Genomic DNA, 15,329 nt, shown 5'->3' on the forward strand with positions numbered 1-15,329 from the left:
CTTACCTCACACCTTTATACTCACTGCTAACCTCCCTGTATTATATATATATATGTCATGTCTCCCCTTACCTCACACCTTTATACTCACTGCTAACCCCCTGTATTATATATATATATATTATGTCATGTCTCCCCTTACTCACACCTTTATACTCACTGCTAAACCTCCCCTGTATTATATATATCTATATATATGTCATGTCTCCCCTTACCTCACACCTTTATACTCACTGCTAACCTCCCTGTATTATATATATATATGTCATGTCTCCCCTTACCTCACACCTTTATACTCACTGCTAACCTCCCTGTATTATATATATATATATATATGTCATGTCTCCCCTTACCTCACACCTTTATACTCACTGCTAACCTCCCTGTATTATATATATATATATATGTCATGTCTCCCCTTACCTCACACCTTTATACTCACTGCTAACCTCCCTGTATTATATATATATATATAATGTCATGTCTCCCCTTACCTCACACCTTTATACTCACTGCTAACCTCCCTGTATTATATAATATATATGTCATGTCTCCCCTTACCTCACACCTTTATACTCACTGCTCACCCTCCCTGTATTATATATATATATATATGTCATGTCTCCCTTACCTCACACCTTTATACTCACTGCTAACCTCCCTGTATTATATATATATATATATATATGTCATGTCTCCCCTTACCTCACACCTTTATACTCACTGCTAACCTCCCTGTATTATATATATATATATATATATGTCATGTCTCCCCTTACCTCACACCTTTATACTCACTGCTAACCTCCCTGTATTATATATATATATATATGTCATGTCTCCCCTTACCTCACACCTTTATACTCACTGCTAACCTCCCTGTATTATATATATATATGTATGTCATGTCTCCCCTTACCTCACACCTTTATACTCACAGCTAACCTCCCTGTATTATATATATATATGTCATGTCTCCCCTTGCCTCACACTTTATACTCACTGCTAACCTCCCTGTATTATATATATATATGTATGTCATGTCTCCCCTTACCTCACACCTTTATACTCACTGCTAACCTCCCTGTATTATATATATATATATATGTCATGTCTCCCCTTACCTCACACCTTTATACTCACTGCTAACCTCCCTGTATTATATATATATATGTCATGTCTCCCCTTACCTCACACCTTTATACTCACTGCTAACCTCCCTGTATTATATATATATATATGTCATGTCTCCCCTTACCTCACACCTTTATACTCACTGCTCACCTCCCTGTATTATATATATATATATATATGTCATGTCTCCCCTTACCTCACACCTTTATACTCACTGCTAACCTCCCTGTATTATATATATATATATATATGTCATGTCTCCTCTTACCTCACACCTTTATACTCACTGCTAACCTCCCTGTATTATATATATATATATGTCATGTCTCCCCTTACCTCACACCTTTATACTCACTGCTAACCTCCCTGTATTATATATATATATATATATGTCATGTCTCCCCTTACCTCACACCTTTATACTCTCTGCAAACCTCCCTGTATTATATATATATATATATATGTCATGTCTCCCCTTACCTCACACCTTTATACTCACTGCTAACCTCCCTGTATTATATATATATATATGTGTCATGTCTCCCCTTACCTCACACCTTTATACTCACTGCTAACCTCCCTGTATTATATATATATATATATATGTCATGTATCCCCTTACCTCACACCTTTATACTCACTGCTAACCTCCCTGTATTATATATATATATATATATGTCATGTATCCCCTTACCTCACACCTTTATACTCACTGCTAACCTCCCTGTATTATATATATATATATATGTCATGTATCCCCTTACCTCACACCTTTATACTCACTGCTAACCTCCCTGTATTATTTATATATATATATGTCATGTCTCCCCTTACCTCACACCTTTATACTCACTGCTAACCTCCCTGTATTATATATATATATGTGTCATGTCTCCCCTTACCTCACACCTTTATACTCACTGCTCACCTCCGTGTATTATATATATATATATATATATATATATATATATATATATATATGTCATGTATCCCCTTACCTCACACCTTTATATTCACTGCTAACCTCCCTGTATTATATATATATATGTCATGTCTCCCCTTACCTCACACCTTTATACTCACTGCTAACCTCCCTATATTATATATATATATATATGTCATGTCTCCCCTTACCTCACACCTTTATACTCACCGCTAACCTCCCTGTATTATATATATATATATATATGTCATGTCTCCCCTTACCTCACACCTTTATACTCACTGCTAACCTCCCTGTATTATATATATATATATGTCATGTCTCCCCTTACCTCACACCTTTATACTCACTGCTAACCTCCCTGTATTATATATATATATATGTCATGTCTCCCCTTACCTCACACCTTTATACTCTCTGCAAACCTCCCTGTATTATATATATATATATGTCATGTATCCCCTTACCTCACACCTTTATACTCACTGCTAACCTCCCTGTATTATATATATATATATATATATATGTGTCATGTCTCCCCTTACCTCACACCTTTATACTCACTGCTAACCTCCCTGTATTATATATATATATGTGTCATGTCTCCCCTTACCTCACACCTTTATTACTCACTGCTAACCTCCCTGTATTATATATATATATGTCATCGTCTCCCCCTTACCTCACACCTTTATACTCACTGCTAAACTCCCTGTATTATATATATATATATTATGTCATGTCTCCCCTTACCTCACACCTTTATACTCAACTGCTACCTCCCTGTATTATATATATATATTTATGTCATGTCTCCCCTTACCTCACACCTTTATACTCACTGCTAACCTCCCTGTATTATAATATATATATGTCATGTCTCCTCCTTACCATCACACCTTTATACTCACTGCTAACCTCCCTGTAATATAATATTATATATGTCATGCTCCCCTTACCCTCACACCTTTATACTCACTGCTCACCTCCCTGTATATACTTTATATATTATAGGTCATGTCTTCCCCTTACCTCACACCTTTATACTCTCTAGCAAACCTCACCTGTATTTTATATATATATATATATGTACATGTCTCCCTCTACCTCACACCTTTATACTCAACTGCTAACCCTCCCTAGTATTTATATAATATTATAAATGTCATGTCTCCCCTTACCTCACACCTTTATACTCACTGCTAACCTCCCTGTATTATATATATATATATATGTCATGTCTCCCCTTACCTCACACCTTTATACTCACTGCTAACCTCCCTGTATTATATATATATATATGTCATGTCTCCCCTTACCTCACACCTTTATACTCACTGCTAACCTCCCTGTATTATATATATATATATATATATATATATATGTCATGTCTCCCCTTACCTCACACCTTTATACTCACTGCTAACCTCCCTGTATTATATATATATATATATGTCATGTCTCCCCTTACCTCACACCTTTATACTCACTGCTAACCTCCCTGTATTATATATATATATATATATGTCATGTATCCCCTTACCTCACACCTTTATACTCACTGCTAACCTCCCTGTATTATATATATATATGTCATGTCTCCCCTTACCTCACACCTTTATACTCACAGCTAACCTCCCTGTATTATATATATATATGTCATGTCTCCCCTTACCTCACACCTTTATACTCACTGCTAACCTCCCTGTATTATATATATATATATATATGTCATGTCTCCCCTTACCTCACACCTTTATACTCACTGCTAACCTCCCTGTATTATATATATATATATGTCATGTCTCCCCTTGCCTCACACCTTTATACTCACTGCTAACCTCCCTGTATTATATATATATATGTCATGTCTCCCCTTACCTCACACCTTTATACTCACTGCTAACCTCCCTGTATTATATATATATATGTCATGTCTCCCCTTACCTCACACCTTTATACTCACTGCTAACCTCCCTGTATTATATATATATATGTCATGTCTCCCTTGCCTCACACCTTTATACTCACTGCTAACCTCCCTGTATTATATATATATGTCATGTCTCCCCTTACCTCACACCTTTATACTCACTGCTAACCTCCCTGTATTATATATATATATATGTCATGTCTCCCCTTACCTCACACCTTTATACTCACTGCTAACCTCCCTGTATTATATATATATATGTCATGTCTCCCCTTACCTCACACCTTTATACTCACTGCTAACCTCCCTGTATTATATATATATATATGTCATGTCTCCTCTTACCTCACACCTTTATACTCACTGCTAACCTCCCTGTATTATATATATATATGTCATGTCTCCCCTTGCCTCACACCTTTATACTCACTGCTAACCTCCCTGTATTATATATATATATGTCATGTCTCCCCTTACCTCACACCTTTATACTCACTGCTAACCTCCCTGTATTATATATATATATATATGTCATGTCTCCCCTTACCTCACACCTTTATACTCACTGCTAACCTCCCTGTATTATATATATATATGTCATGTCTCCTCTTACCTCACACCTTTATACTCACTGCTAACCTCCCTGTATTATATATATATATATATGTCATGTCTCCCCTTACCTTACACCTTTATACTCACTGCTAACCTCCCTGTATTATATATATATATGTCATGTCTCCCCTTACCTCACACCTTTATACTCACTGCTCACCTCCCTGTATTATATATATATATATATATGTCATGTCTCCCCTTACCTCACACCTTTATACTCACTGCTAACCTCCCTGTATTATATATATATATATATATATATATATGTCATGTCTCCCCTTACCTCACACCTTTATACTCACTACTCACCTCCCTGTATTATATATATATATATATATGTCATGTCTCCCCTTACCTCACACCTTTATACTCACTGCTAACCTCCCTGTATTATATATATATATATATGTCATGTCTCCCCTTACCTCACACCTTTATACTCACTGCTAACCTCCCTGTATTATATATATATATGTCATGTCTCCCCTTACCTCACACCTTTATACTCACTGCTAACCTCCCTGTATTATATATATATATATATGTCATGTCTCCCCTTACCTCACACCTTTATACTCACTGCTAACCTCCCTGTATTATATATATATATATATATGTCATGTCTCCTCTTACCTCACACCTTTATACTCACTGCTAACCTCCCTGTATTATATATATATATATATGTCATGTCTCCCCTTACCTTACACCTTTATACTCACTGCTAACCTCCCTGTATTATATATATATATGTCATGTCTCCCCTTACCTCACACCTTTATACTCACTGCTAACCTCCCTGTATTATATATATATATGTCATGTCTCCCCTTACCTCACACGTTTATACTCACTGCTAACCTCCCTGTATTATATATATATATGTCATGTCTCCCCTTACCTCACACCTTTATATTCACTGCTAACCTCCCTGTATTATATATATATGTCATGTCTCCCCTTACCTCACACCTTTATACTCACTGCTAACCTCCCTGTATTATATATATATATATATATGTCATGTCTCCCCTTACCTCACACCTTTATACTCACTGCTAACCTCCCTGTATTATATATATATATGTCATGTATCCCCTTGCCTCACACCTTTATACTCACTGCTAACCTCCCTGTATTATATATATATATGTGATGTCTCCCCTTACCTCACACCTTTATACTCACAGCTAACCTCCCTGTATTATATAGATATATGTCATGTCTCCCCTTACCTCACACCTTTATACTCACTGCTAACCTCCTGTATTATATATATATGTCATGTCTCCCCTTACCTCACACCTTTATACTCACTGCTAACCTCCCTGTATTATATATATATATGTCATGTATCCCCTTACCTCACACCTTTATACTCACTGCTAACCTCCCTGTATTATATATATATATGTCATGTCTCCCCTTGCCTCACACCTTTATACTCACAGCTAACCTCCCTGTATTATATATATATATATGTCATGTCTCCCCTTACCTCACACCTTTATACTCACTGCTAACCTCCTGTATTATATATATATATATATGTCATGTCTCCCCTTACCTCACACCTTTATACTCACTGCTAACCTCCCTGTATTATATATATATATGTCATGTCTCCCTTGCCTCACACCTTTATACTCACTGCTAACCTCCCTGTATTATATATATATGTCATGTCTCCCCTTACCTCACACCTTTATACTCACTGCTAACCTCCCTGTATTATATATATATATATATGTCATGTCTCCCCTTACCTCACACCTTTATACTCACTGCTAACCTCCCTGTATTATATATATATATATGTCATGTCTCCCCTTACCTCACACCTTTATACTCACTGCTAACCTCCCTGTTTTATATATATATATGTGTCATGTCTCCCCTTACCTCACACCTTTATACTCACTGCTAACCTCCCTGTATTATATATATATATATATGTCATGTCTCCCCTTACCTCACACCTTTATACTCACTGCTAACCTCCCTGTATTATATATATATATATATATATGTCATGTCTCCCCTTACCTCACACCTTTATACTCACTGCTCACCTCCCTGTATTATATATATATATATATATATATATATATATATATATATATATATATGTCATGTCTCCCCTTACCTCACACCTTTATACTCACTGCTCACCTCCCTGTATTATATATATATATGTCATGTCTCCCCTCACCTCACACCTGTGTACCTCCCTGTATTATATATATATATATATATGTCATGTCTCCCCTTACCTCACACCTGTGTACCTCCCTGTATTATATATATATATGTCATGTCTCCCCTTACCTCACACCTTTATACTCACTGCTAACCTCCCTGTATTATATATATATGTCATGTCTCCCCTTACCTCACACCTGTAAACACACTGCTTACCTCCCTGTATTATATATATATATATATGTCATGTATCCCCTTACCTCACACCTTTATACTCAATGCTAACCTCCCTGTATTATATATATATATATATATATATATATATATATATATATATATATATATATATGTGTCATGTCTCCCCTTACCTCACACCTTTATACTCACTGCTAACCTCCCTGTATTATATATATATATATATATGTCATGTATCCCCTTACCTCACACCTTTATACTCACTGCTAACCTCCCTGTATTATATATATATATATGTGTGTCATGTCTCCCCTTACCTCACACCTTTAAACTCACTGCTAACCTCCCTGTAGTATATATATATATATGTCATGTATCCCCTTACCTCACACCTTTATATTCACTGCTAACCTCCCTGTATTATATATATATATGTCATGTCTCCCCTTACCTCACACCTTTATACTCACTGCTAACCTCCCTGTATTATATATATATATGTCAGGTCTCCCCTTACCTCACACCTTTATACTCACTGCTAACCTCCCTGTATTATATATATATATGTCATGTCTCCTCTTACCTCACACCTTTATACTCTCTGCAAACCTCCCTGTATTATATATATATATGTCATGTCTCCCCTTACCTCACACCTTTATACTCACTGCTAACCTCCCTGTATTATATATATATATATGTCATGTCTCCCCTTACCTCACACCTTTATACTCTCTGCAAACCTCCCTGTATTATATATATATATATGTCATGTCTCCCCTTACCTCACACCTTTATACTCACTGCTAACCTCCCTGTATTATATATATATATATATGTGTCATGTCTCCCCTTACCTCACACCTTTATACTCACTGCTAACCTCCCTGTATTATATATATATATATATGTCATGTCTCCCCTTACCTCACACCTTTATACTCACTGCTAACCTCCCTGTATTATATATATATATATATGTCATGTCTCCCCTTACCTCACACCTTTATACTCACTGCTAACCTCCCTGTATTATATATATATATGTCATGTCTCCCCTTACCTCACACCTTTATACTCACTGCTAACCTCCCTGTATTATATATATATATGTCATGTCTCCCCTTACCTCACACCTTTATACTCACTGCTAACCTCCCTGTATTATATATATATATGTCATGTCTCCCCTTACCTCACACCTTTATACTCACTGCTAACCTCCCTGTATTATATATATATATGTCATGTCTCCCCTTACCTCACACCTTTATACTCACTGCTAACCTCCCTGTATTATATATATATATATATGTCATGTCTCCCCTTACCTCACACCTTTATACTCACTGCTAACCTCCCTGTATTATATATATATATATATGTCATGTCTCCCCTTACCTCACACCTTTATACTCACAGCTAACCTCCCTGTATTATATATATATATATATGTCATGTCTCCCCTTACCTCACACCTTTATACTCACTGCTAACCTCCCTGTATTATATATATATATGTCATGTCTCCCCTTACCTCACACTTTATACTCACTGCTAACCTCCCTGTATTATATATATATATATGTCATGTCTCCCCTTACCTCACACCTTTATACTCACTGCTAACCTCCCTGTATTATATATATATATATATATGTCATGTCTCCCCCTTACCTCACACCTTTATACTCACTGCTAACCTCCCTGTATTATATATATATATATATATGTCATGTCTCCCCTTACCTCACACCTTTATACTCACTGCTAACCTCCCTGTATATATATATATATATGTCATGTCTCCCCTTACCTCACACCTTTATACTCACTGCTAACCTCCCTGTATTATATATATATATATATGTCATGTCTCCCCTTACCTCACACTTTATACTCACTGCTAACCTCCCTGTAATTATATATATTATATGTCATGTCTCCCCTTACCTCACACCTTTATACTCACTGCTAACCTCCCTGTATTATATATATATATGTCATGTCTCCCCTTACCTCACACCTTTATACTCACTGCTAACCTCCCGGTATTATATATATATATGTCATGTCTCCCCTTACCTCACACCTTTATACTCACTGCTAACCTCCCTGTATTATATATATATATATATATATATGTGTCATGTCTCCCCTTACCTCACACCTTTATACTCACTGCTAACCTCCCTGTATTATTATATATATATATAGATATGTCATGTCTCCCCTTACCTCACACCTTTATACTCACTGCTAACCTCCCTGTATTATATATATATATATATGTCATGTCTCCCCTTACCTCACACCTTTATACTCACTGCTAACCTCCCTGTATTATATATATATGTCATGTCTCCCCTTACCTCACACCTTTATACTCACTGCTAACCTCCCTGTATTATATATATATATATATATATATATATGTCATGTCTCCCCTTACCTCACACCTTTATACTCACTGCTAACCTCCCTGTATTATATATATATATATGTCATGTCTCCCCTTACCTCACACCTTTATACTCACTGCTAACCTCCCTGTATTATATATATATATATGTCATGTCTCCCCTTACCTCACACCTTTATACTCACTGCTAACCTCCCTGTATTATATATATATATATGTCATGTCTCCCCTTACCTCACACCTTTATACTCACTGCTAACCTCCCTGTATTATATATATATATATATGTCATGTCTCCCCTTACCTCACACCTTTATACTCACTGCTAACCTCCCTGTATTATATATATATATGTCATGTCTCCCCTTACCTCACACCTTTATACTCACTGCTAACCTCCCTGTATTATATATATATATGTCATGTCTCCCCTTACCTCACACCTTTATACTCACTGCTAACCTCCCTGTATTATATATATATATATGTCATGTCTCCCCTTACCTCACACCTTTATACTCACTGCTAACCTCCCTGTATTATATATATATATATGTCATGTCTCCCCTTACCTCACACCTTTATACTCACTGCTAACCTCCCTGTATTATATATATATATGTCATGTCTCCCCTTACCTCACACCTTTATACTCACTGCTAACCTCCCTGTATTATATATATATATATATGTCATGTCTCCCCTTACCTCACACCTTTATACTCACTGCTAACCTCCCTGTATTATATATATATATGTCATGTCTCCCCTTACCTCACACCTTTATACTCACTGCTAACCTCCCTGTATTATATATATATATATGTCATGTCTCCCCTTACCTCACACCTTTATACTCACTGCTAACCTCCCTGTATTATATATATATATATATGTCATGTCTCCCCTTACCTCACACCTTTATACTCACTGCAAACCTCCCTGTATTATATAATATATATATTATATAGTCATGTCTCCCTCTTACCTCACACCTTTATACTCACTGCTAACCTCCCTGTTATTATATATATATATGTCATGTCTCCCCTTACCTCACACCTTTATACTCACTGCTAACCTCCCTGTATTATATATATATAAGTCATGTCTCCCCTTACCTCACAACCTTTATACTCACTGCTAACCTCCCTGGTATTATATATATATATATGTCATGGTCTCCCCTTACCTCACACCTTTATACTCACTGCTTAGCACCCTCCCTGTATTATATATATATATATGTCATGTCTCCCCTTACCTCACACCTTTATACACACTGCTAAACCTCCCTGTATTATATATATATATATATGTCATGTCTCCCCTTACCTCACAGCCTTTATACTCACTGCTAACCTCCCTGTATTTATTTATATATAGTATATATATTCATATAATATATATATATATATATGTCATGTCTCCCCTTACCTCACACCTTTATACTCACTGCTAACCTCCCTGTATTATATATATATATATATGTCATGTCTCCCCTTACCTCACACCTTTATACTCACAGCTAACCTCCCTGTATTATATATATATATATATGTCATGTCTCCCCTTACCTCACACCTTTATACTCACTGCTAACCTCCCTGTATTATATATATATATATGTCATGTCTCCCCTTACCTCACACCTTTATACTCACTGCTAACCTCCCTGTATTATATATATATATATGTCATGTCTCCCCTTACCTCACACCTTTATACTCACTGCTAACCTCCCTGTATTATATATATATATATGTCATGTCTCCCCTTACCTCACACCTTTATACTCACTGCTAACCTCCCTGTATTATATATATATATATGTCATGTCTCCCCTTACCTCACACCTTTATACTCACTGCTAACCTCCCTGTATTATATATATATATGTCATGTCTCCCCTTACCTCACACCTTTATACTCACAGCTAACCTCCCTGTATAATATATATATTTATGTCATGTCTCCCCTTACCTCACACCTTTATACTCACTGCTAACCTCCCTGTATTATATATATATATATGTCATGTCTCCCCTTACCTCACACCTTTATACTCACTGCTAACCTCCCTGTATTATATATATATATATATGTCATGTCTCCCCTTACCTCACACCTTTATACTCACTGCTCACCTCCCTGTATTATATATATATATATGTCATGTCTCCCCTTACCTCACACCTTTATACTCACTGCTAACCTCCCTGTATTATATATATATATATGTCATGTCTCCCCTTACCTCACACCTTTATACTCACTGCTCACCTCCCTGTATTATATATATATATATGTCATGTCTCCCCTTACCTCACACCTTTATACTCACTGCTAACCTCCCTGTATTATATATATATATATATATGTCATGTCTCCCCTTACCTCACACCTTTATACTCACTGCTAACCTCCCTGTATTATATATATATATGTCATGTCTCCCCTTACCTCACACCTTTATACTCACTGCTAACCTCCCTGTATTATATATATATATGTCATGTCTCCCCTTACCTCACACCTTTATACTCACTGCTAACCTCCCTGTATTATATATATATATATGTCATGTCTCCCCTTACCTCACACCTTTATACTCACTGCTAACCTCCCTGTATTATATATATATATATGTCATGTCTCCCCTTACCTCACACCTTTATACTCACTGCTAACCTCCCTGTATTATATATATCTATATATGTCATGTCTCCCCTTACCTCACACCTTTATACTCACTGCTAACCTCCCTGTATTATATATATATATATATGTCATGTCTCCCCTTACCTCACACCTTTATACTCACTGCTAACCTCCCTGTATTATATATATATATATGTCATGTCTCCCCTTACCTCACACCTTTATACTCACTGCTAACCTCCCTGTATTATATATATATATATGTCATGTCTCCCCTTACCTCACACCTTTATACTCACTGCTAACCTCCCTGTATTATATATATATATATATATGTCATGTCTCCCCTTACCTCACACCTTTATACTCACTGCTAACCTCCCTGTATTATATATATATATATGTCATGTCTCCCCTTACCTCACACCTTTATACTCACTGCTAACCTCCCTGTATTATATATATATATATGTCATGTCTCCCCTTACCTCACACCTTTATACTCACTGCTAACCTCCCTGTATTATATATATATATATGTCATGTCTCCCCTTACCTCACACCTTTATACTCACTGCTAACCTCCCTGTATTATATATATATATGTCATGTCTCCCCTTACCTCACACCTTTATACTCACTGCTAACCTCCCTGTATTATATATATATATATGTCATGTCTCCCCTTACCTCACACCTTTATACTCACTGCTAACCTCCCTGTATTATATATATATATGTCATGTCTCCCCTTACCTCACACCTTTATACTCACTGCTAACCTCCCTGTATTATATATATATATATGTCATGTCTCCCCTTACCTCACACCTTTATACTCACTGCTCACCTCCCTGTATTATATATATATATATGTCATGTCTCCCCTTGCCTCACACCTTTATACTCACTGCTAACCTCCCTGTATTATATATATATATATGTCATGTCTCCCCTTACCTCACACCTTTATACTCACTGCTAACCTCCCTGTATTATATATATATATGTCATGTCTCCCCTTACCTCACACCTTTATACTCACTGCTAACCTCCCTGTATTATATATATATATATGTCATGTCTCCCCTTGCCTCACACCTTTATACTCACCGCTAACCTCCCTGTATTATATATATATATATATATATGTCATGTCTCCCCTTACCTCACACCTTTATACTCACTGCTAACCTCCCTGTATTATATATATATATATATATGTCATGTCTCCCCTTACCTCACACCTTTATACTCACTGCTAACCTCCCTGTATTATATATATCTATATATGTCATGTCTCCCCTTACCTCACACCTTTATACTCACTGCTAACCTCCCTGTATTATTTATATATATATGTCATGTCTCCCCTTACCTCACACCTTTATACTCACTGCTAACCTCCCTGTATTATATATATATATATGTCATGTCTCCCCTTACCTCACACCTTTATACTCACTGCTAACCTCCCTGTATTATATATATATATATATGTCATGTCTCCCCTTACCTCACACCTTTATACTCACTGCTAACCTCCCTGTATTATATATATATATGTCATGTCTCCCCTTACCTCACACTTTATACTCACTGCTAACCTCCCTGTATTTTATATATATATATATGTCATGTCTCCCCTTACCTCACACCTTTATACTCACTGCTAACCTCCCTGTATTATATATATATATATGTCATGTCTCCCATTACCTCACACCTTTATACTCACTGCTAACCTCCCTGTATTATATATATATATATATATATATGTCATGTCTCCCCTCACCTCACACCTTTATACTCACTGCTAACCTCCCTGTATTATATATATATATATATGTCATGTCTCCCCTTATCTCACACCTTTATACTCACTGCTAACCTCCCTGTATTATATATATATATATATATATATGTCATGTCTCCCCTTACCTCACACGTTTATACTCACAGCTAACCTCCCTGTATTATATATATATATATGTCATGTCTCCCCTTACCTCACACCTTTATACTCACTGCTAACCTCCCTGTATTTTATATATATATGTCATGTCTCCCCTTACCTCACACCTTTATACTCACTGCTAACCTCCCTGTATTATATATATATATGTCATGTCTCCCCTTACCTCACACCTTTATACTCACCGCTAACCTCCCTGTATTATATATATATATGTCATGTCTCCCCTTACCTCACACCTTTATACTCACTGCTAACCTCCCTGTATTATTTATATATATATATGTCATATCTCCCCTTACCTCACACCTTTATACTCACTGCTAACCTCCCTGTATTATATATATATATATGTCATGTCTCCCCTTACCTCACACCTTTATACTCACTGCTCACCTCCCTGTATTATATATATATATGTCATGTCTCCCCTTACCTCACACTTTATACTCACTGCTAACCTCCCTGTATTATATATATATATATATATATGTCATGTCTCCCCTTACCTCACACCTTTGTACTCACTGCTAACCTCCCTGTATTATATATATATATGTCATGTCTCCCCTTACCTCACACCTTTGTACTCACTGCTAACCTCCCTGTATTATATATATATATGTCATGTCTCCCCTTACCTCACACCTTTATACTCACTGCTAACCTCCCTGTATTATATATATATATATGTCATGTCTCCCCTTACCTCACACCTTTATACTCACAGCTAACCTCCCTGTATTATATATATATATATGTCATGTCTCCCCTTACCTCACACCTTTATACTCACTGCTAACCTCCCTGTATTATATATATATATATATGTCATGTCTCCCCTTACCTCACACCTTTATACTCACTGCTAACCTCCCTGTATTATATATATATATATATATATGTCATGTCTCCCCTTACCTCACACCTTTGTACTCACTGCTAACCTCCCTGTATTATATATATATATATGTCATGTCTCCCCTTACCTCACACCTTTATACTCACTGCTAACCTCCCTGTATTATATATATATATATGTCATGTCTCCCCTTACCTCACACCTTTGTACTCACTGCTAACCTCCCTGTATTATATATATATATGTCATGTCTCCCCTTGCCTCACACCTTTATACTCACTGCTAACCTCCCTGTATTATATATATATATGTGTCATGTCTCCCCTTACCTCACACCTTTATACTCACTGCTAACCTCCCTGTATTATATATATATGTCATGTCT

The 15,329-nt window shown here is 36.2% G+C and overlaps 1 protein-coding gene across 2 annotated transcripts in view; it reads right to left on the minus strand.

Annotated features, from left to right (window-relative positions):
• LOC128665868 (pre-mRNA-processing factor 39) overlaps positions 1–15,329 on the minus strand; it is a 727,810-nt gene that overhangs the window by 112,135 nt on the left and 600,346 nt on the right. The window lies entirely within an intron of this gene.

Source organism: Bombina bombina, chromosome 7 (assembly GCF_027579735.1).
Source record: "Bombina bombina isolate aBomBom1 chromosome 7, aBomBom1.pri, whole genome shotgun sequence".
NCBI classification, from domain to species: Eukaryota; Metazoa; Chordata; class Amphibia; order Anura; family Bombinatoridae; genus Bombina; species Bombina bombina.